Source organism: Eublepharis macularius, chromosome 16, assembly GCF_028583425.1.
Source record: "Eublepharis macularius isolate TG4126 chromosome 16, MPM_Emac_v1.0, whole genome shotgun sequence".
NCBI classification, from domain to species: Eukaryota; Metazoa; Chordata; class Lepidosauria; order Squamata; family Eublepharidae; genus Eublepharis; species Eublepharis macularius.
The window spans coordinates 22,463,770-22,488,794 of NC_072805.1; the positions used below are offsets into that span (position 1 = coordinate 22,463,770).

The following is a 25,025-nucleotide window of genomic DNA, read 5'->3' on the forward strand; positions in this document are numbered from 1 at the left end:
TTTGTTTACTTGGAAAATTTCTCTCCTGGGAACCTGCCAAAGCAGATTACAAAATAAAACGTAATAAAAGCATAAAACTTTGTAAACGTTTCATAAAACAACACAAAATATGGAGAGGTTTCAAATGGGCCTTAAACATTTCTCAGGCTAAATACAGGCTTTATAAAATTATGTTTTAAGCGAACAAAATAAGCAAATCAGCCCTTTACCTAGAAGCCTAGGTAAACAGAAACACTTTCGTCCCACCACGTCCCCTGAGGTACCTCAACTAGCTTCCTTGGTTTATACTGGTGGGGGGCACTTCCAGACAAAATTTAACTAGCACCTTGTTTTTAAAAATGAATATTTGGATGTGCCGTTGGAAGAAAGACAGAGTGCAGTATTAGGAAAGAGCAATTAGCCAGTGACCACCTGCTGAGAAAGAGAAGGCCATTACTTTTTTAACCGTTATTTATTTACTTTATTTATAGTCCACCTTTCACAAGGCAGATTACACAGCATTAAGTAAATATGATCAACGCCAGGGTCATCTAATAAACATTACACATCAAAGTGTGTTCCATTAAAATATATTCAAAATGCGCTGCAAAGCGCAGGCTCAGCCACAATTCCCCATCTCTCTACATGGTAGTGGGGAGTAGGGGGTGGAACTTACAGACAAAATTCAGTCTCTGGCCACTAAGAATGAGCATTTGGAAGGAAGGTATTAGGAAAGAGCGATGAGTTAATGCCAATCTGCTGGGAGTGGCAGAGGAATGATAATGTGTTCTGGAATATGTGCAAAGTGACCATTCCCTTTCTCCCTAGCCAGAACAGGGGAGGAAGGTGCGACTTCCAGCAAATATTTGTGTCCCTCCCTTTAAAAAGAAATTCATTGGATGTGCATCCGGGGGAGATACTAGAAAGGAGTAATTAGCCAGTGCCAACCTGCTAGAAATAGCAGAGGCATTAAAATGCACTCCAGAGCATGTGCAGAGTGGCCATTCCCTTTCTTCCTAGCCAGAACAGAGAAGGTGCCACTTCCATTGGGTGTGCATTTGAAGAGAGAATGCAGCATTAGAAGATAGGGATTCGCCAGCGCCAACGTGCTGGGGAAAGAGCCGTGGCGCTCCAGAGCATGTGCAGAGCAGCTATTTCCCTCCGGTGCCTAGATGGTGCTGCCCCTTCCAGGCAGGCCCTAGTACCTTTTTTTCAAAAATGGCCACACTATGGAGCCCCAGCACCTTTTTTTAAAAAAAGAACCTCACTGTTAAGCCCCGGCACCTTTGAAAAAAATGAAAACCCTGAGCCCCAGCACCTTTTTTTAAAAAAAATGAACTCAGTATGGAGCAAGATGGTGGTATCTGAAGAAAACAGCAGAGCCCAGTAGCACCTTTAAGACTAACCAACTTTACTGGAGCATAAGCTTTCGAGAATCACAGTTCTCTTCGTCAGCTGCATGGAACTTAAGTTTCTTCTTACCCTCCATGCATCTGACGAAGAGACCTGTGATTCTCGAAAGCTTATGCTCCAGTAAAGTTAGCTAGTCTTAAAGGTGCTACCGGACTCTTTGCAGTTTTGCTCCTACAGACTAACACAGCCGACTCCTCTGGATGTGAAGAAGTGAGCGGTGACTCGCGAAAGCTCCCGCCCTGCCGCACATTTTGTCCGTCCGGCAGGTGCTGCCGGGCTCTCGCTCTCTCCCGCTTCAGCGTGGATCCGGCTGAAGTTGGCGGGGAAGGGAGCCCCGCGCCGGAGAGAGGACCTGAGCCGTGGTGCTGAAGGCGGCCACGCGCCAAGGATCCCTCCGCGCCTCACGCCAGCCCTGCCGGGTCGCCCGCTCGCCTCGCCTCACCTCAGCCCTCGGCCGGCGGCAGTGGCGGGCTCCGGCGTGGCTCCCCTCGCCCCGGCGGTGATGCGGCAGCGGAGGCGCCCACCCGAGCCGGCCCCTCTTCCTCGCCCGTCTCTGTCCGCCGCTCGCTCGCGCTCGCCCGCCTCAGCAAGGCGCCCACTTCTGCTTCTCCAGCCCGAGGAGGGGGGCGGGCCGGGCGCGCAGCCACGTGACGCGGCCCAGCCAGCCGCCAGGCGAGAGGGAGGCCGGCGCCTCGCCTCGGATCCGAGCCCCGGTCGCTCGGGAGGCGCGTTGGCCCGAGAAGGAAGGGGAAACGCGGCCGGCCGCCGACAGACTGTCTCTACTCAGATCCTCAAAACGTGGCTGGGAGCGGAGGGAACTCGCGGCCACTAGATGCGGGACGCCCACCGGGCCCCTTTGCCCTTCAAGACTACCTGGTGGACAGTCATTTTTAAGACTCGGGTTGCCAGCCTCCAGGTGGTAACTAAGAGCCAAGCTACAAGTGAGGCCAGACACAGGTTGGACACCTGTCAGCATCCCTCAAGTTTTGATGGGAAATGTAGGCGTCCTGGTCTTGCAGCTGTAATGGAGAGCGAAGCTGTAAAACCAGGATGCCTACATTTCCCATCAAAACTTGAGGGAAGCTGGCAAGTGTCCAACCTGTGTCAGGCGTCACTTGTAGTTTGGCTCTGATACAACGGGGCGCCTTTTGTATAACTTTTGTATAATTTTTGTATGTGTTTGATACACTTAAGCACTGTCTGCACTTTATATAACCAAAATTTTTTCGATAAAAATTACTAAATATCTTAGAGGAATTGTATTTCCCTTTTGCCTCCTATAGTGGTTGGTTAGCCTCCAGGTGGTGGCTGGAGATCTTCAGGAATTACAACTGTTCCCCTGAAGAAAATGGCTACTTTGTGGGGTGGACTCGAAATTATGCCGTGCCCAGGTTCTTTCCCTCCCCAAACCCCACTTTCTCCAGGTTTCACCCCCCAGATCACCAGGAATTTCCCAACTTGGAGCTGGCAGCCCTATTTAAGCTAGACAAACCAAAGTCCTAGAATTGCTTATATGCTCTGTTTCAGCAGGTCTTCAACTTTGTGTTGGATTTTTGCTAACATGATGTCTTTGTAAATTTGCTTATATTCATCCTATGGCATCGTTTATTGAAATGCCCTTGCACTAATCTCACTATGTAATCCACCTTGAGTCTCAGTGGGAAAGACAGACTATAAATGCCATAAGTAAAATAAATAAAATTTCATCACAGTCTTTGTAAACTTGCGTTTCTTTATCCTATGGCATTGTTTATTGAAATGCCCTTGATATGAACTATGCTAATCTTGCTCTATGTAATTTGCCTTGAGTCTAAATGAGAAAGGCAGACTATAAATGACATAAATTTCAATCAATCAATCAAAGGTTTATGACGGTCAGAAGACCCCCCAAGTAAAGTACAGATAAAAAGAGCAGTTTTTAAATACTTAAAATGGGTAAATACATAAAAGGTAAAATCATATATATGTATATGTATCTAACAGTAAAACTCATTCACTTCATTAATTCATCCAGACATAAATTTCTTCACACCCAAAGCATCATGAGGTACACATCGTACAAGTTTTGAAGTGTTTTAGGTTCGTTTATGGGATTCATGGCCTGAAGATGTGGAGATGGCCACCGGTCCCCCCTGTTCCCAAAGATGACTGCTGATTTGGGAGGAAAACGCCCAGTCGGTTCAAGAGGGATAAACCAAAGACGTTTCTTACAGAATTTACCCGTCTGGGAATGGCCACTGTTTCCTTCTATCTGTCTCCCTAAACATTACAAGCAAAAATGAGGAAACCGTTACCAACTAACTAATGAAGTCTTGTAATAAGCAATTCAAAAAAATGTCTTGTGGTCCGCTTAGAGTCTGATATTTTTCACTATTAAACAATTCTGTACTTTTGCATACATTTTCATACATTTTTTTGAATTGCTTATTACAAGACTTCATTAGTTAGTTGGTTACGGTTTCCTCATTTTTGCTTGTTTCTTCCGTGACCCTCTCTACCTTGGGATCCCTAAACATTACAGCTGGTTGAAATAGACAACTCTGGACTGACAAGTCAGAGATATTTCTTCATACCCAAAGCACCATTTTCAATGTTGTACAGTGTCTAGTAGGTTTTGAGGCATGGAACTCGCTGCCACAAGATGTAAAGGTGGTCAAGAATCCACCACCACCACCACCAAGAATACAGCTGGTTGAAGTGAGTGGATAGTCAGTTCAGGACTGATTTATTCATGCCCAAATTGTTCTCCGTGCTGATTCCGCTCACGTTGGATAATGCACTTTCAATGCACATTCTTTGAGGTGGATTTTTTGTTCAACATACGAAAAAATCCATTCCAAATGATCTGTAAAGAGGATTGGAAGTACATTATCCAACGTGTGCAGAATCAGCCTGTATTGTACAGCATCTAGTAGCCATTGAGACACTTTATGTATTATTAGATTCCGGAACTTGCTGATGCAAGATGTGGGGATGACCACAGCCTCATCTCTGTCAAGACTAAGATGGCTGGAATGAGTGGCCTCTGGCCACTGTGGCCAGTCAATTCAGGACTGAAAAACCAGCTTCACACCCAAAGCATTTGCTCTATTGCACAAGGCCTAGTAGACCTTGAGGTGCTTTATAGATTGCTAGTTTATGGGATTTACTACCACGAGGTTGGGGGGTGGAGAGACTACCAAATCCTTTCATCATATTTCTATCCCCAGGGAGCTCAGAGTGTCATGCATTTTATTCTCACAACAACTCTGTGAGGTAGGCTAGGCTGAGAGAAAATGACTGGGCCAAGGTCACCAACAGTACAATAGTCTAAATCCACGGTTTATAACAGAGTAATTCTGCATAAAATTGCTCTTCTAGTCAAATTCAGTGGTGGATTTTAAACCAGGCCGACTCAGTCCTAATCCAGCCACTATACCACAGTAATGGACTTCTTTTACAGTATTACGTAATGCTTCGTCACAGCATCAGTGTCCAGTAGGCACAGGATTGCCAAAAAAGTGGTGTAGTAGTCTAGTCTGACTAGGAATAGCCAGTGTGGAGAGCTGGGGTGTTGAACTAGGGTCTGGGAGACCCAGGTTTGAATTCTCATTCCGGCCATGAAAGCTTGCTGGGTGACCTTGGGTCAGTCACATATTCTTAGCCTAACCTACTTCACAGGTTGGTTGTGAGGGGAAATGATGTTATCAGCTGATTTGGATCCCCACGAGGGAGAAAAGCGGGTATATATATCTAAATAAATAAAAATAAGACTGAGATCCAAGCTACAAGTGACGCCTGACACAGGTTGGACACTTGTCAGCTTCCCTCAAGTTTTGATGGGAAATGTAGGCGTCCTGGTCTTACAGCTTGGCTCTCCATTTAATTGAAGTTTACAGAAACCCACACACACACACCCAGCGGAGGGGAAGGGGGCGCCCGGTGACAGCCCGACGCCTGCACTCCCCTCCTGACCGCATGTTCTCCCTCCCATAGACTGCCGCTCTGTAAACTTCCATTAAATGGAGAGCCAAGCTGCAAGACCAGAACATCTACATTTCCCATCAAAACTTGAGAGAAGCTGACAAGTGTCCAACCTGTGTCAGGTGTCACTTGTAGCTTGGCTCTTAGTTCATACTCTCACTCTGCTATGAAGCTCACTGATATCCCATGCCTAAGCACATCTACTCAGGAGTAAGTACCACTTTTTCAATAAGGTTCACTCTAAAGTAAGTGTGCATAGGATTTCAGCCTTAGTGACCGTGGACCAATTTCTCAGTTTAACCTATCGAAATTGGTGTGTGTGGGCGGGGGGGGGGGGAGTATATATAAAATACTTGCAGTTCATCTTTCATGTAGGGAATTCGTTGCCTCAAGAAGTTTAGCCACTAGCTTAGATTGCTCTAAAAGGAGATTAAACAAAAGAGGAGAGTTGTTTGTTTAATAACGCAACCCTAAAATACAATCAATATTTTCAAAACAATGTAATTTCTGCAAACAAGGCTATATAATTGTTAAGTATCAGGATTTCTTTCAGATCTATTAGAGCCACTCGCCCAGACAGAATTCGCTTTTCTTAATTTTGAATTTGCTTTTTTGAATTGTTCGTTCTTTCTTACTTGATTTCTACAGTTTTAAAGATAAGGGAAAATTCAATAAACTGCTGGTTTTAAAAGGGACGAACTGTACTCTCACAAGAAGTGTGAAACCTTTCGCAGGAATAAATTTTGTTAGTCTTTTCTGGTGCCTCTGGACTCCCACTGCTGGTGCAGAAGACTTTAAACAGGGATTTGGCAAATTCATGAAGACTCTCAAGAGCTATTAGCTATGCCAGCAAAATAGAACCTCCATGCAGAAAAGCAGTTTCTACCTGAAGGTTGTCAACCTTCAGGTGGGACCTGGAGATTTCCCAGAATTACAACTGATCTCCAGATGATAGAGATCAGTTCCTCTGCAGAAAATGGCTGCTTTGAAGGGTCAAGTCTACAACATTATACCCTACTAAGGTTCTTCCCCTCCCCAAAACCTACCCTCCCCAGACTCCACCTCCAAATCTCCAGGTATGTCCCAACTCAAGAGTTTTCAACTGTAATCTGCATATCAGTTGCTATGGAACAAACAACAGGGGAAGCCTGCAGTTTCCATACCCAGTTTATGAGCTTTGCAGAAGTTCTTGGCCAGCCACTGTTGGAAACATGATGTTGTTCTAGGCTCGTTTTTGGTGTAATCTAACAAGCCTCAGGGCTTTTTTTCAGCGGGAACGCGGTGGAACGGAGTTCTGGCACCTCTTGAAAATGGTCACATGGCTGGTGGCCCCGCCCCCTGATCTCCAGACAGAGGGGAGTTTAGATTGACCTCCGCACCGAGTGGAGATCAGGGGGCGGGGCCACCAGCCATGTGACCATTTTCGCCGAGGGCAATTTAAACTTTAAAAAACCTCCCCCCCTTGTTCCAGCTGACCCAAAGTGTCGTCATTGTGCAGTCCTGATTTCCACCACTGAGTTCCACCACCTCTTTTCCCAGAAAAAAAGCCCTGACAAGCCTTATATTTTGATAGGCAAACAGCCCCTTCATGTTTATAAGCTTTTGAACAGCTGATTCGGCGGGGGTGGGGGCTGTTAATGGATGTAGGCCGTTGTCTCCTTGTGCTTTCCAGAAGTTTATGGCTGACCACTGTCGGAAACAGGATACTGGGCTGGGACCCGCTGGGTGGACCTTTGGTTCTTATGTTCTCCATGCCCTCATGCTTTCAAGAAGAAGATGGTGCCAAGGAAAGAGCAGGGCTGAGCCTCTTCCTGTGCCATTAATGGCAGCCTGACCTGTCAAAATCGGCGTCAGGGAACGGGCAGGACAGGTCCTATGCACACAATTTTACTAGCAGCTTCACAAGTAGAAATTCAGCAGGTTATGTTTTTATGGGCTTGGAATTAAAGGGAAGAGGGCGGAGTGCTTGCCGCCTGTTAACTTTATGTATATCCGTTTGCCGTTAAAGGCAGCGAAATACTGCTGAACTTGTTCCTAATCTTAATTGTTGAAGGATAAAGACTTGTACAGCATTTCGTATGCTGGGAGTACTATAGACAAACGGAATCATGAGAACACTTCATGTCACGTATGAAAAGAGCTTTAATTTTGTAGTGTTTCAATTCCTCTGGCAAAAGGAGAGCAATACCAGTTTCTAGAAAAACAATGTTCTCATGAATTTCTGCTTCTATTTCTGCTTCTGCCTTGGAGACATTCAAGTGTTTGGAACTAGAGTTTCCCAAGCAATGTTGTTATCCACCCTGAGCCTGCTTGCGGGGAGGGCGGAATATAAATACGATAAAATAAATAAATAAATAAATAAATAAATAAATAAATAAATAAATAAATAAATAAATAAATAAATAAATAAATAAATAAATGAATGAAGAAAAGGTGCGTCAATGTACCAGTATCCCAAGGTCACTTCAAGGATAATATATGAAAATGTCATATACAATGAAAGGAATAGATTGTGCAAGATCGCTCAAACATTCAAAAGAGAAAGAGAACCATCTACTAGAGATGTTTTTTGGACTTTTCTCTGTTTCTGTATAGGGACTTGTCAAGTAAGCTCTGCTTTTATCCCAAGCCCATGATTGTGTGATCTAGCTCAGATCATCTTCAACGCAGTTTGTTTAATACCCTTTAACACAAATCTGTTTGACTTTTAAACTGGAAAAATTAACTGCTTGTTCATTGCTCAAACATTTTGGGAAATTAATTGTTGCACAACTGTCCTTACAGCAATTAAAAAAATGTGCGACAAAGTTCTGGTTGGTTAATTTCGTCTGCTTAGAAATATTCTGTTTATGATAATCATACAGAAAAGTGTGTGCATATAGTCTAAGCAGCACTCGACTGATCTCTGAGATGATGGCAGCAGAAATATTCGTATCCAGGGATGAAATAACTTTACTTTGGAGTGAGAATGTCAAATCCTGGGTAGATTGAAGGTGCTCCTCTTGTATGCATGAGACCAGGAAATAAGATCTGTATCTTGCAATTGCTACTCATGGTCACACCTTGATTGCATCTCTCCATCCATAATAATGTAACAAACAAATGTACAGCTCCTGTGTCTTTCTTTTCCCATCTCTTTAAAAATGTGTTCAGCCAGGGGGCCAGCATAACCTGTGCGCCTGTTCCCCTGGAGGAAATGGCTGCCTTGGAAGGTGGACTCTTTGGCATCATACCCAGTTGGGGTACCAACCCTTCCCAAACCCCACCCTCCCCAGGCTCCAGCCCCCCAAATCTCCAGGAATTTCCCAATCCAGAGTTGGCCATGCTGCTCCAAGGTCAAGATTTTTTTGTTGTCTGGAAATCAGTTGTGATTCTATGAGTTCTCCGGTCTTCACCAGAGATTGGCAACCCTCCTTGCCCACAGTGCTCAGACCGGAGATGGCTCCTTTGCAGATAAAGCTTTATTGCCATTTGTTAAGAAGTTAACAAATGCATGCCTGACTAACTAAATTTTGGACTGAATTGTTGCAAGTGCTGATTTGCAAAAGCTAAGATGGCAGGCCCTTCAAAGGCTGGAATTTGGACTTATTGGCAGGGCTTTTTTTTCAGCTGGAACGTGGTGGAATGAAGTCCGGAACCTCTTGAAAATGGTCACATGGCTGGTGACTCCACCCCCTGATCTCCAGACAGAGGGGAGTTTAGATTGCCGCAGAGGGCAATCTAAACTCCCCTCTGTCTGGAGATCAGGGGGCGGAGCCACCAGCCATGTGACCATTTTCTCTGAGGGTAACCCACTGAGTTCCACCACCTCTTTCCCCAGAAAAAAGCCCTGCTTATTGGCGTTTTGATCCCTCTCAGCTCCACATTTCTATTAATGTTCTTCATTTGATGCCACATTTGGTTCCTCAGCAGCCACAGGAAGAGATGCAAGATATTTATATGGACCTTAACAACTGTCTTTATTTAGAAGGGACAGTCCCTATTTCCCAGTCCCTATCATTTGCCTTTCTTTTGCCTTTGGGAATTGCCTTATTAAAGTATGAGTTTGTAAGTCAATGGTTGCAGTTGGCGTTCATCTAGGTTCAGTCCCTTCCTGCAGTCTCCAGTAGGCAAATTGCCTGAGTTTTATTTATTTTACCTTTCTTTCCAAATAGGGAACCTACACCGCTTACATCATTCCCTCCTCTCTGTTTTATCCTCACAACAACCTTGAGAGGTAGATTAGGCTGAGAGTTATGTGACTGGCTCGAGGTCACCCAGCAAACTTCCATGGCAGGATGGGTATGCAAGATAAGTGGGGATGCATCTCAACTCTAATTAACATGAATCTAGATGCATGCGCACCAAAAGTAACATAACGTGCAACGCCCAGCCTGCCAATTCACAAACTGCTATCAAAGCAAAGAGAGTAATGCGATACAAACCCACAACAGCAAATAAGATAACGATGTAGACAACCCATCAGAACAGAATCAGAACCAAGAAGATTATTCTTCAATTAGGATTTTTCACAGTCACTTGAAATTGCTTCCATTTGAGAATGCATTTGAATTCTCTTACACTGTGCGGATATTGAGTGCTTTTGACCCTTGTTTGTTGGACTTTTTATATACTGGTGTGTGCTTCCTTTATTGGTGGTAATTCATGCATTTGCACTTTAATATGTATGTGCAATACTGAATATATTAAATAGCACTTTAGCAGTAGCACTTTATGTATACTTGAATACAGGGTCTTTCAAATATAGCACCTATATGAATGATTACTCCAACTGTGCTCGGAGAGTTATAGGATTTTGCTTGCCTTCATTGTCTATGTAATAAACGTATAAATATCTATTTAAGTATTGCATTGATAAGATTGTTGTGCACCTAAATGTGTGTTAGTAAGTTTATGTGGGTATTCTTATTTGCTGTTGTGAATACACAAACTGCAGCTGCTGGATATAATTCAGACTGTTAGTAACACATTGTACTGTTATTATGTTTTCCTAGCGTGTAATCCTTTTGTATCTTTTATCTGAAAAGTTACCAACCCGAGCGCCCTCCATGGCTTTTGTATAGAAAAGGATCATGAGATTAAATTGATGCAGTATAGAGCAGACAGGGCCTTCAGCAATACACAGCAGATCAGCAATCTTTGATAGGACCACGGCTGGAACGCGGTGGAACGGAGTTCTGGAACCTCTTGAAAACGGTCATATGGCTGGTGGCCCCACCCCCTGATCCCCAGACAGAGGGGAGTTTAGATTGCCCTCCATGCCACCTGACAATCTAAACTCCCCACTGTCTGGAGATCAGGGGACGGGGCCACCAGCCATGTGACCATTTTCTCCGAGGGCAACCCACTGAGTTCCACCACCTCTTTTCCCAGAAAAAAAGCTCTGGATAGGACAGTTGTGAGGTTGCAAGAATGTCCTCATTTTCATCTGTTAAACATTGGCAAGTATGTAGGCCTGCTTAACTTGTGAGCCACAAAGCCCAATGCAGCCTGATTAGGCAGCCCATTAGAGTTGATCTATCTGATGGTTTTCCTGCCTGTATGCAAGAGGAAAATGAGGGGGGAGGCAGTGCCTGGCTTCTGATGGTCACCGTGCATGGGTGGCTGTTATTTTACTTACAAGCTGTAGGCTTGCTCTTAAAGAAGACGCCCAAGGGAGAGGCATTGCTATGATTTGTTATTGTGTGGCTTGTACTGCCTTCAGCAAGCAATATTCTCATCCCTCTTACAGCAAAAAGAAAAAGAAAAGTGGGGCCCAATCGACAGCCAAAAGTTGGCAAGAAGTCACATGTTGCATTCACCTGCATGGCGCACGAGCAAAGTGGGAGGAGTATGAGAAAAACAGGCAAAAGAGGTTTAAAATAAATAAGGTGATTCTGATGGTGGTACGTGGGGAGGAAGTCTAGTGCAGCTGGGCAGTTCCCCCAGGCAAACCCCAGCCTGGAAAGCCCCGCATTTGCCAAGCACTCGCAGTGCAATATTTTCTACCAGGGAAAAATGCAGGACCTCCCCCTAAATTACAGATAGCCAATCGGCAGCCTGTGAACAGCATCTGGATTCTTAGAGCCAAGCTACAAGTGACGAATGACACTTGCCTGGCAAGTGAACAGACTCACATGTATTCCTCCCTGTTCACTTGCCATTCACTTGCACTGGAGAGCAAGTGAATGGCAAGTGAACAGGGAGGAATACCCGTGAGTCTGTTCACTTGCCAGGCAAGTGTCATTCGTCAATTGTAGCTTGGCTCTCAGATCCCTTCATTAGCCCCTTCCAAGTAACTTACCAACTTAATAGAGCCATAGTTTAAAATGTTTTGTCTTGTTTCAGTAGAAAGAAATATTTACTTCTCTATTTATCTGAGCATCCTAGGCTGCTTTTCACCCCAGAGGGACTCAAAGAGCCTTACAAAGAGAAAAGGTTTCCAATTTTTAAAAAACGCACAACAAATAAAATAAATTGAGGAGGAGCCGTGGCTCAGTGGTAGAGCATCTGCTTGGCATGCAGAAGGGCATAGGTTCAATCCCCAGCATCTCCAGTTAAAAGCTGGCAGTAGGTGATGTGAAAGACCTCCACCTGAGATCACAGAAAGACCTTGGAGAGCACCTGTGAGTCTGAATAGACAATGGAGGAACTGCGGGTGTGATTCAGTATAAGGCAGCTTCATGTGTTCTGATGTGTGAACAACAATTAGACCACAATTGCAAGAAATTTCATGCCATTTATTATCATAATAATCTACAAGGAGCTCTTCTCATATAAAAAAATAATAAAATGCAATAAAATACCGAAAGAAAAGGATAAACAGTAGCATTAAAATTTACCCAAACAGGTGTGAATTCATAAAGCAATCCGTCAACAACAGAAAATAGAAACGATAAACCTGAGAACCATAAAACAGTGGCTATAAATCTGCAATAAATATGAGAAAAGTAACTTGTCTGTGTTTGAAAGAGAGGAAACTGAAAGACGACATTAAAAATGGGAGGAAAAAACAGATTAAAAAAACAATTCAAGACCAGTGAAATAAAAGAGAAAACTCCAAAGGGAAATAATTCATCTAAAAACTCATAAGAACAATATATATAAAAAGTTTTGCTTATAGACATCATATTCAATGAGCTGTGAGCTCTTTGGCTACATGATTGCATTGATTCACCCTGTGTAATTTGACTTGAGTCTCAGGGCCAAGCTAGAAGTGACGAATGACACTTGAATGGCAAATGAACAGACTCACGTGTATTCCTCCCTGTTCACTTGTGCTCCACTTGCACTCCACTTCGTGATCGAGTGGAGCGCAAGTGGAGCGCAAGTGAACAGGAAGGAATACACGTGAGTCTGTTCACTTGCTATTCAAGTGTCATTCATCACTTCTAGCTTGGGGCCAAGCTACACATGACGAATGACACTTGAACGGCAAGTGGATTGAGTGGAGGGCAAGTGAACACTTGCCATTCAAGTGTCATTCGTCATGTGTAGCTTGGCCCTCAGCCCTCAGAGCCAAACTACAAGTGACGTCTTACACAGGTTGGACACTAGTCGGCTTCCCTCAAGTTTTGATGGGAAATGTAGGTGTCCTGGTTTTACAGCTTGGCTCTCCATTACAGCTGCAAGACCAGGATGCCTACATTTCCCATCAAAACTTGAGGGAAGCCGACTAGTGTCCAACCTGTGTCAGGTGTCACTTGTAGCTTGGCTCTCAGTGAGGCAGGCAGGCAGGCAGGCAGGCAGGCAGGCAGGCAGGCAAATAGACAGACAGACAGACAGACAGACAGACAGACAGACAGACAGACAGACAGACAGAAGGCTTGTATGATCCCTGAGTGAGAAAACCCTACTGCTTCGGAGACAGCAGTTTTATGATAGTGGCTGCCCATCTGCAAGGAGATTGGATTGTGCGGCAAAATACACTCATTGCCCTTAGGCCGGTATCTGGAGAACAACGGCATCACTGATCGCAGCACATGGCCAATGCTGTTCTTCTTGCTGTGCTCAGAAACATGCAGATCAGCATCAGCACCCGCTGTGATGCAATCACAAGCGACCCTTTTCCCTCCCACATACCAGCACTTGATTCCGTGCTCATTATAGACGGGCCAGGAGTATGCACACACACACACACACACAGGTGGCAAAGTTGAGCAAGGCCTTCTTTCCTCTGCTCCTCCAGCATCCTCATTTTGTGAAATTTTTATTTAGAAAACAAAATTGTAATACTTTGAAGACTGTGCAGCCTTCCTCTATTTTAACTTGTTTTTAAAGGAGGAAGCATCTGTGTGGTTACCTTAACTGCAGCAAAAAATAAGTAGGGCTGCCAACTCTGTGTTGGGAAATTCCTGGAGATTTGGGGGTGGAGCTCAGGGAGGGTGGAGTTTGGGGGAGACCTAATCAGAGTATAATGCCACAGAGTTCATCCTCCAAAGCAGCCATTTTCTCCAAAGGACATCACCTCTGTTGTCTGGCAGCCAATTGTAATTCCAGGAAACCCCCAGGCAAGATCTGGAGGTTGGCAACCCTGTTTGTTACTTGCAGCTAGGCTATGGAGCGACTATCACAGAAGAGGGGTGTGCAAAGTGCAAAGGTTCAAAACACAAGTGGACATGATTGCAGCTGATTGCGAGTTTCACTGTGCAACCTGGGTTTCGGTAAAGTCCAAAGCTCATTTGTTTAGTTATGAAGAGAAGACATTAACAAGACAAGTACAAGACAAAGCAAAATGACATCTAACATTTGCCAACCGGCCCCAGTTAACGTTCAGAAGTTTGCATATCAAATACTCACCCAGAACTCGGACAGAAGATTTTATTAAGAAATGAGGATATATTTTGAATATCAAATTACTTTCGAGATTCGCTTCCAGACAGGGGCCAAAGAGAATCTAAAGCTCTGGCTGGATATGGTGCTGGGAGCTCTGGGAATAGACCTTCCCACCTTTTAAAAATTAAAGTAGCAGACCTGTGGGTCCCAGTTTGGTCTGAGGCCAGAGAAGAGGGGATCCACCTCTTACCTTCTGCATGGGTTTGCCAACCAAAATTGACCCCAAAGCATAAAGAGAGGGCATGTGTTCTAATCATGCAGGAAGAAAGGATGTGGTGGGTTCAGTCAGCTAAACCACATAGAAAGAAGGGTTTAACTCCCTATCTTCTCTGCACGGCGGCCCCAATCCGAATAGGGAGTCTGCAGGGTGTCTTTTTTTAAAAAAAAAACTGGAAAGATCTGTTCATACAACTCCTGGCATGTTGCTTACTTTGGCCTTAACAACAAGAGTTCTTTGTAAATACCTCAGTAGGGTCTTCAGACCTGACGTTCTCACATCTGAGGGAGCAGGAAACGCAAGTGACTCAAACTTCCTATTCTCCAACACTTCTTTGCAAAAACGGAAGAGGAACTTGGTATCTGTCCTCTGCACTGAGACGTGACAGCTTTTTGGTAAACGCTGAGGCAGCTTGTCCACAAGGAGAGAAAACGGGCAAGGTCTCCTATGGATGCTCCAAAAAAGCTGAGTCTCTTCTGTTTCCTGTCCCCACCAAGTCTTGTCACATCTGGAGCTGCCTCACCCCTGAGAAACATCCTCGCATTTAGTATGTTTTATGCTTCTATATTCAGCCTCCCTTAACTCCAACAGCACGTGCAGTGGTCAGAGAGCATTAGATTAGGAACCGGGGAACCACTACACTGCTGTGGAAGTTTACGAGGTAACATATTTTATTTTAGTGGTGGTAAGGAGTGGAGGCGAAGTCTTCTTAGACCTGCCCCATTGTCTCTCTCCTTCCCCTACCCCCCACCCCCGAGGAAAAAGCCGGTAGACTGGCAGGTTTTTTAAAAACAATTCTATTTTATTCAGTAATTTTCCAGGTTTTTAACAATTAATAAACACAAAACCAAACAATAAACAGGTTTAAAACATTGGGCTAGATAGCTCTTGCCTTCCTAACAATACTCAAGCAAATTCGACTAGGTAATATATAATACTTACAAACTATTTACATCTATACAATGCAAACAGAATTTAAAGATATGCCAGCCTTTGATAGTGTTCTCATCTTGAAGGTGTTTTGCTTGAGGGTTCATTGGTATTTAAATATTCCAAAACTGGAAACTATTGCTCCAAGATATTAGAGTTGTGTTTTTGATGTTCCGTTTGAGCTATTTGGTCAGCCAACTTGTTCATTATAAAATAATCCCACTGTCTATCATTCCAATTTGTGATTGTAGGCGGATTTTTTTTTGTTTCCATTTAGAGGCAATAACTGGTTTGGCTATTGACGATAAGCAAGGGCTTTTTTTCTGGGAAAAGAGGTGGTGGAACTCAGTGGGTTGCCCTCAGAGAAAATGGTCACACGGCTGGTGGCCCCGCCCCCGATCTCCAGACAGGGGGGAGTTTAGATTGCCCTCCGTGCCGCTCAGCGGCATGGAGGGCAATCTAAACTCCCCTCCGTCTGGAGATCAGGGGGCGGGGCCACCAGCCATGCGACCATTTTCAAGAGGTTCCGGAACTCCGTCCCACCGCGTTCCAGCGGGAAAAAAGCCCTGACGATAAGGTTGAAATAAGGTTGATTCTAGATCTTGGAATGGTTGGATCTAGGGGGCGGCAGTTTTGAGAGGGGAACTAAGCTGGCAGGAACAGGGCTGGCTCAAAGCACTTGGGCTCCTCTTCTTCCGTACTGCCCACAGTGGGTCCAAAGCAAATTCTAGAGACATTCTGCCTTGGACTCAGGTTGCTGTGGCACAGGGGTGGGCAGCAGAAAGGGGTAGCTTCCTTCATAACGTCAACCACATTGGACTCCAAAGACAGCACTTCTGAAGTCCGAGGTTCCAAGTGGCAGCACCCTGGCTGCAGGGAGCGTGCACCCACATGCCCCTGCTAGGTCCAAAGCAGGCTTGAGAAACAACACCTCTGCATTATCGCTTCAGCCCTAGGTGGTAACAACACAGGTCTAGGAGGAGACGACAAGCACAAGACACCCCTGATTCTTCCTTCACAGCACCATTTTCCACTGATTTAGTGCCCCCAAATGACCCCTTGGGCCACTGAGAGGTGAACCAGCCCCTTAAGGGATGCCTTAGTCTCCTCTGCTTCCTGCCTTCCACAAAGCTACATTGCAGTTTTTAAAAATGGATGAGGGGCATTATGTGGCATGCAACTATGTGTAAACTCTAGATTGGTCATCGGAAACAGATTTTAGTATGCAGACGAAAGGTCCAAAGTCCCAGAAGGCGCTGGTGTGGAAAACTGCAGGCTACAGAGTCAATTTGGACGACGTGCAAGTGCATATATGGAAATTCCTTTGCCGCACAGAAATATTTGTGGGCTGCAATTCCAATATGAAGTTGTCCTGAGAAGAGCCACTTTGCAGATGAATGGGCCAAGCCTGTTTCATTCAGGTGAGTTTCCGAATCTAGTACGGCGCTCTGCTCTTCTGCCAGCTCAATCAAGCTGCCACTTCCTGGAAGAATTAGGTGCAGTTGGTTAATCTGTAATGAAAGCTCTACAGGAATCCATTTAGTTTTGCAGAGGAGTTGACGGGAAGGAGGAGGAGGAGGATTTACTAAGCACTCCGTGTCAAAGAGGTCATCGTAGAAGAAAATGGCTTTCCTAGAGCAGCTAGTCAGAGGTGTTCCAGGTGGAATGGAAAGATCTATGACCTCAAATTTGTATTTATGTGAATATTTATATTTCCCAATGCAGACCCAAAGCAGGTCTGTTATCCACTCTTCCATTTTATCCTGACAACAACAACCGTATATGGTATTTTAGACTGAGAAATAGTATCTGACCCAAAATCACCCAGATTACTCAGATCTCCAGATTACTCAGATCGATTCTCCTGGAAGAGATGGTAGCTTTGAAGGGTGTAATTTATGGCATTATATCTCACTGTGGTCCCTCCCCCTCCCCCAACCCCGCTCTCCCCAGGTATCATCCTTAAATCTCCAGGAATTTCCCAAGCCAGGGTTGGCAACCCCACCCACAGTGCCTCCATGGCGGACTGGGGATCTGAATCGAGGATGCATTCAAACTGGATAATGCACTTCCAGTGCTCTTTAGCAATCATTTGGAACTGGATTGTCCTGCATGAAACAGGAAAATCCACTTGCAAATGATTGCTAAAGTGCACGGAAAGTGAATTATCCCATGTGTATGAAAGCAGCCTGGGTCTCCCAGATCCTAGTCCAATGCTTTACACACTACAGTGACCACTACTACAAGTAGGTTTCTTATTCAAGGCACAAAGAGCAAAACAAGTGCTCCCAGCATTTGACAATCGGAGGCAGTCCGACTCTGGACCCCCCCCCCCCGCTTCAGCAACAATGGCTAAAAGCTACTGCTAGACTCCCCCCCCCAAAAAAATCTGTCCACCCCTTCCTTTCAAGTCATATCAACCAGTGGGCATCACCACATCTTGTGGCAGAGAGTTCCACAAGTCAATAACTTGTTCTTCCTGTCTTCCTCTTTTCAAATCTTGAGTCTACTGCCAACTAGTTCAATAGGCTGATACCAAGTGTTAGTATTATGGGAGAAGGAGAAATGTTTCTTTCCCTGCAGGAGAAAGACTGAGGTCTGACAATCACCCTCCACGTTACTTCTTTTCAGGGCTTTTTTTCTGGGAAAAGAGGTAGTGGAACTCAATGGGTTGCCCTCGGAGAAAATGGTCACATGGCTGGTGGCCCCGCCCCCAATCTCCAGACAGAGGGAAGTTTAGATTGCACTCCGCACCACCGAGCAGTGTGGAGGGCAATCTAAACTCCCCTCTGCCTGGAGATCAGGGGGCGGGGCCACCAGCCATGTGACCATTTTCAAGAGGTTCCAGAACTCCATTCCACTGCGTTCCAGCTGAAAAAAAGCCCTGCTTCTTTTACAAGTTCTCCACAGGGCCAACCTGTGAGCCCAATCTGAGCCTATTTGCATGCTGGTTTTTTAAATAGAAGCCAATCCCCAAGCTGATGTGCATTTGTGTAGAGCATGGGCTGGCTCCATGAAGATCTCATAAAAGAAGTAACATGTAGAGTGATTGTTAGTTACATGATACTCCCAACACATGCTGGATCATAAGTGAGCAACTGGACTTGCGGTGAGACATAAATCGGGGAATCTCATCTTCAAAAGCGTTTGTTCACTCAGCGCTATGAGGACGGAGAAACAGCTTCCAGTTTCCTTTTGCCAGAGGAAACAGAGGCAGAGGGGTTATTGCCTCTTTTCTTTGGCTCCACATGTCCTTCCTAGGGCAAGCGTAGCCAGAGAAAAGGGACAAAAAGCCTCCCTGTGCTGCCTTTCTGCTGGCAAAAACGAGGTGGGAGGGAAACTGGAAACTCCTTTTCCTCCTTTGCAGTACCAAACAAACAAGTGCTTTTAAAGGATGAGTTCCCCCCATGTATGGCTCACTGTAAGTCCAGTCATGCACCAGCGACCCGGCGCACGTGGGGTTATATCACGTAGCTTGGCCCTTAGCAGAAAAGAGTCATTGGATCCAACCCATTATTTTTATCAGGCTCTAAATTGTGCTCCAGAATCATGCATTTTCCCCAATGGCTCATGATTTTTATGGAAATTGAAATGTCTCCAAAATATATACCCTTATTCTCCTGCACACGCTGCCGCCTATGTGGATGTGCCCGATGCTCATTCCAAGCTTTATTGCGCCGGTTGGGTGCGCTTTTTGCTGTGCTGCTTGTTAGTGAAAGATCAGTAACCTATTGCTCCAGAATCTTCTGGCACATGCTGGAAGTAGTGTTGCATCCTGTATGCGCTGGGGAATGTCTCTTCTGAAAATAATCTCTGTTGTGATGTGCATAATCTAAAACAAAAATTATGTTCCAGGACGCTCACAGCAATATCACATCAAAAAAGAAAAAGGACATTAGGAAAAAACAAGTGGGTACCCACAAGGACTTGTGAAGAGGGGTGTGTGTGTGTGTGTCTCATTTTCCTCTCCCACCCCCCACTACAGCCTCGTTAACTTATCCTTACCATTAACTACAACCTCATACAATTGAGTAACTGAGAAGTCTTTAATGATATGACAACCTTGGTTCTAAACAATCCAGCCATTGTCATTCCCGAAAACATTTGTTCTTACACTGGGGAAATATTAACTAAGTACAGGCCTTGCTGAAAAAAGACTCTATAGATGTCTTTACCCCTACCAGATTAATCAGTATGCACTATTTCAAGAGATAAGAAAGTTAGCATTAAAATGCCTTCTGCTGCCCTCTTCTGACATAAAGCTAGAATAGGCAAATACTTTATTTTTGAAAGGGGAGTGAGGATTAAGGATCACGGAGGACATGGAAATTGGCCTGCTGTCTCACAGTGTCCTCCTGGTCTCTTCTGCTGCTGTGCTGGTGATTCTTTTACGTTTCCAGGAAGACAGGGCATTGTTTAATGAAGAATGCCTTAAAACAAACCAACCTGTACCAGAAAAACATCCGAGGAGAAGGGAGGAGATGTTAGACAACAACGCGTGGGCCAATATATGGCGAAATCCTAACTGAACAACTGCTACTCTGAACAATGTCAAAATGTCCCAAAAGACTGCATTGGATTGGAACATGGATTTGGAATCCACCCAGAAGCAGGGGGACTTCGACCAATGGAAACGCTTTATTTTTCTTTAATTATTTGAATACGTATTTTCCTTATTATGTTATTAAATGGTTTTTGTGGGAAGAAGAAGGCAAGCAAACAAGGAAAAGCTTAAAGAGCTGATATATCTATCGGTGTTTAAGTAATCTCAAGAAGGACTGAAAAACATAGGATCCAGTAACTAATCATCTTTGAAAAAGTCTGAGGTAGGGGGAAGTCTAAGGGTATAGAGAAGAGGAAAGAGCGTCCGGCAAAGACTAGCTGAACCCTGCCAAAGGAAAATTTCATAATAAACCAGAGACAGTTTGAAAAAGAAGTCTTGTAAATTGGGGGGTGGGTGGAATTTACGTTAAACACTATCTTTTAAGGCAACAAACTTTTATCCTTCATGGTTCTATTATTAAAGTGACTTTATATTGACGTTGGTATAGCTGGGAATTAGAGAACTGAAAAATATCATTAATGCGGTGTTTTCTTTTCCAACATCTGAGATTCTGGAGAGTAAAAAGATAGTCAGAGCTGTGATTGAGATTCAGGTTGCTCCTTAAAGACCAACTAGATTTCTGAAGTATGAGCTTTCGAGAATCAGAGCTCACTTCCTCAGAGAGCTCTGGCTCTCAAAAGCTTATATCCTGGAAATCTAGTTGTTTCTCTCTTTAAAGAGACCTGAATCTTGCTCTTCTGCTACAGAACAATACAGCTACCCACCTAAAGCTGTTATTATTAACCAGTTTTCTCCCTACAATGAAATCTGAAATCGTAAAGAGGGAACACAGCACCTATTCACCCTTGCATCTGAAAGGTCCTTACTCCTTATTTCATAGCCATCCTGGTCTACAAATGTCAGTTCTTTTCACAGATGTAACCTTACACTGAACTAGCTAGAAAACTCATTAATCTCTGCTTTGAACCTTAATGGTAGCATAAAACAAGAAGAAAAATTAAAATGTATTGCGTGTGTTTGAGGACAAGTAAATTGACATGCCAGATTAAAATACAGTTGACACATCTTGCTAGTATTTGTCATATATTTTTCAGACTTTCAGCTACAAGCTATTAATTTGACTTCTAAGCTTCTGATCCTCTTTACATATTGTTATCAAGGTCACTAGTGTTTACACATTCTTATGAGGATCCATTGCAATGTAATCTGATGTATTTACATTTCTTGTTAGTAGTCATTGTATAATTGCATCGTTTGAGCTATTTTTTCTAAAAGATTATCGATTTTTGGTGGCTGGGTGTATTTCCCCCCCCTTATATTGCACACTCTTTTTGTGGTTGGTTTCGATGACAGGGACGTGCAAATGGCGGAAAACAGGGCTTGCAGGAATGCCATGACATCATTTGCGGCGCGCACTGAGAAGTGAACTCGGTCTCCTTACACACACGCTTAGTAAGTAGTAACCCTGTTCATGTTACAATGAACACATACACATGTCCATCCTGTAGCAGTTGTGTCTCTCTGGATTTTCTTAGAAGAGCTAGGTTGGATTTCTTTACAGATTTGTTGAATGATGTCTTCTGTTTCTCAGTCTCTGTTGCCCTCTTCTGGAAAGTAACAGCACTGTGATAACTCCACAGTACGCTTTTAAAACTTGCAAGTATAGAGCAGGGCCGTCGTCACATGGGCATCTCTTCCGTTATATTTACAGCATATAGCGTCCTACCTGTTATCGGCACAGTAACGTTTCTTTGGGTCACCTAACGGCTCTTCGCGCCACCAGCTGTCCACACTGAAGCACTCTGTTCTGTTCTCTCTAACTGCGCAGAAGCAGCTCCCCCCCCCCTTTTTTTATTATTCTGGCGTTTAATTCCTCTATAACAGCATATAAACATTCCGTTAGAGCAAAACATTACAACCCTTTTGTTTTTCCAACTTTGAAATTATATAAATAGCCCTTTGCCCGCAGAAAACTCCCTGTCTGATGTGATCCCCATCGCTGAAGACTCTGCCATGGCGACTGAGTCATTTTTACTTCAGCAGAAAGTTTGCATTGTGTTATGTCGTTATGGCGTTATAAGGACATAATAAAATAAAAAAAAGGGGAGTCGCAGGAAGAAATGGATTCAGGGATCGAAGGGAGGGCATAGGACGTTGCGAGGCGAAATACATCGATGTGAGGCATTCACATTGAGGCGCAAAATATCGCAACTATCAAGCACAAAGCAGAAGAGAGAAAATCGCTACACTGTTGGAATAAGGTGGGTGTTTGCAGGGAAATAGCGCCATTTTAGCGCTAAATAAAAGCCCGTGTGACGACGGCCCGAAGGGACTGCTTGCAGGAGGGGCTCACTCATTAGGTGTTGTCAGAACAGATCAACCAGGGAAAGTAGAGTTTTAGGGGGCAATGAAGGTTGTATAGTGGTTAGAATATCAGATTAGGGTAGGAGAGGCATGGATTCAAATGTCCACTCAGACTTGATGATACCTGTTGAATAATGGCAGTAATTATTTATTTACTTCATTTATCTTCAGTGGGGACCCACAGCAACTTACCTCATTCTCCTCGGCTCCATTTTATCATAACAATAACCCTGCAAGGCAGGTTTGTCTGAGAGTGTGTGACTGGTCCAAGGCCACCCAGTGAGTTTTCATGATGGAATGGGGGATGCGAACCTGAATCTCCCAGATTCTTGTCTGACACTCTCACCGCTACAACACGTTGGTGTAGTACTCTTGGACACATCATTTCTCCTCAGCCTGGGCTACTCCACTGAGCTGTTGTGAGACCAAAATAGGGGAAGAGAGGAACATGTACGCTCCATGAAGAAAGGGAAGAGAAGAAATTTAGCAGTTGTTTGGGTTATCTAAGGGTTATTTTGTGGAGTTTGTAATTTAAACAAGAAGGATCTTTTGCTTTGGAGTGTTTCGTTTAGATATTTGTTTTTTAAAATTTGGGGAGCTTTTCAGTATATAAGCTGCTGTACTGAAATTCTATATGCTAAGAATATGTCTCCCCCTCGCCATAATGGGGATTTTTTGGTGCACTGGAAGGGAAAGGTTGAAAAAAGATTTTTGCCACTCTGTCTTCTTTAAAGATATCCACACTGTTTCTTTAAAGCGCTTAAAGAATGGTAGCTTACATTCTAGAATAAGATACAACAGAAGTATTAATACCACAATCAACAAACTGGCAGCATAGAACGTGCATACCGAATACCCTGTTATGTGCACCCCTCTTCCCTAAGAGGAAAGGCATTCCAGCAGTCAGTGCTTAGCCAGGTTGATTGCCTCAAGAGGAAGGATCACTGCTCTTATGCTGTTTTGGTGCCTTATTTATAAATATGCACAGTTGAGACACTCCAACAGGGCGGCTGTCCCTTGAAACATGCAGCTGGTAGCCAGAAAGGTATCTTTCTATCCAAACACATATTTTAAAACTCATTTTACTACAGCAGCATCCTTGTTTCCAACAGTGGCCAGCCAGAAGATTCCAGAAAGCCTGAAACAGGGACTAAAGGGAACAGCCATTTGTTGTCCCTTCCTAGTAACTGGCATTCAGAGGTATCCTGCCTCTGAACATAGTAAAAGAACATTAGGGCTTTTCGATGAAAGGTCCAGCAAGCCCGGGATTCCTGTTTCCAGCAGTGGCTGCTTGCTGGAAGCATTAAGATATCATGGCAGTGAAATAGCCCTCTCCTGCTCTGTGTCCCAGAGGAACTGATAGGGGTAAACTGGCAGGTTCCATTTAACTAATGCCTACCAACAGAGCTCTCTCCGTGTATTTGTCTAATACCATTTTAGAGTCTTCTAACCAGTGGCAAACAACTTGGTAAGCAAGTCAAGGTGAGAGATTGTGACTGGCTTGGACTGACCCAGTGACCTTCATGTCTGTGAGGATTTAATCCTGGGTCTTTTATTGAGGGGAAAAAAAAAGAATCTCTTGGAAATTCTGTGAATGGATCTTCAGTGAGCTTTTTTCCAGGAAACAGAAATCATGGGGTCCTCTACATAGAGCAGGACCACAGCATGGGAGAGGGGTAGGGTTGCCAGTCTCCAGGTGGTGGCTGGAGATCTCCCAGAATTGCAACTGCTCTCCAGCTGACAGAGATTAGTTCCCCTGGAGAAAACGGCTGCTTTGGAAGGTGGGCTCTATGGCATTATACCATTCTGAGGCCCCTCCCCTCCCCAAACCCTGCCCTCTCTGGGCTCCACCCCCAAAATCTCCAGGAATCTCTCTACCTGGACCTGGCGATCCTAGAGAGGGGGCTTTCACTTATGCCATGGAGTATATGGGGAAATATTCTGGGAAACTTACAGACCACTTTTATCAGCAGTCCACAGTGTGGTGCTCATGGGCTCTGTGGCAGCGGCTGACACCATTCCTGGATCCTGGCACATGCCAAATATTTTTAGAAAGTAGGCAGGGCTAGGTGGGATTTTTGCCCAGCAAGCCTTCTGATTGGACACTGGCGGTTTGATGGGCTGCGAAGATTTTTAAACATGTTGCTTCAGCAGCTGCCACCTCACCACAAGGATCTTCACCGTGAGACTGAAGGTAGATTGTGGCAGCCATTTTGTGGATGGCTCTGCCTCTTGCAGCAGCCATTTTCTGGCTGTGCCACAAGTGACATCATTCACCACGGCTGACGTGCATGAGAGATAAGAACTAGGGGTAAGTGCCTGCCACCCCACCCCCCAAAACTTCTGTCAGTTGCCGGGAGGACCTGGTAACCCAACACAGCACCGGTTGTCGATGCCTGAACCCTCATGTTGTCTGTTGTAGGCGGAACAGCCTTGGCGGCCATCACTTCTCAGCACAACACTGATGAGCGCAGGCGAGGATAAGCAAAGAGCAGTTGGATTACCACTTGGGACTCGGAGTCAGGGTGGGACTATGCATATGCCTGATGGGTAGCTTCTTAAGATGCCCACGCTAATTAGGGTTGCTAGAGCATTTACCAGTTGTTCAGCTTTTAAACCGTAGGTTAACCAAAGCTGGTGTCCATGTCCTTCATTTGGGGGGCGAGGGAGGAATTAGGATGTCCCTTTCTTATTACAGGTGTCAACATTAAAGCATCTTTTTCCTGTGCCTTTAGCAAGTGTTGATGTGTAGAAATTCAGCAGGGGCTGAAGACTGTTCGT

The 25,025-nt window shown here is 44.6% G+C and overlaps 1 protein-coding gene across 1 annotated transcript in view; it reads right to left on the minus strand.

Annotated features, from left to right (window-relative positions):
- Positions 1-1,950, minus strand: part of PLCG2 (phospholipase C gamma 2) — an 85,990-nt gene extending 84,040 nt beyond the window's left edge. The window contains exon 1 of the mRNA XM_055000409.1: positions 1,835-1,950. The gene's annotated coding sequence lies outside the window, so the exon portion shown is untranslated. The remainder of the gene's footprint in view (positions 1-1,834) is intronic.
- Between the last annotated feature and the right edge of the window lie 23,075 nt (positions 1,951-25,025).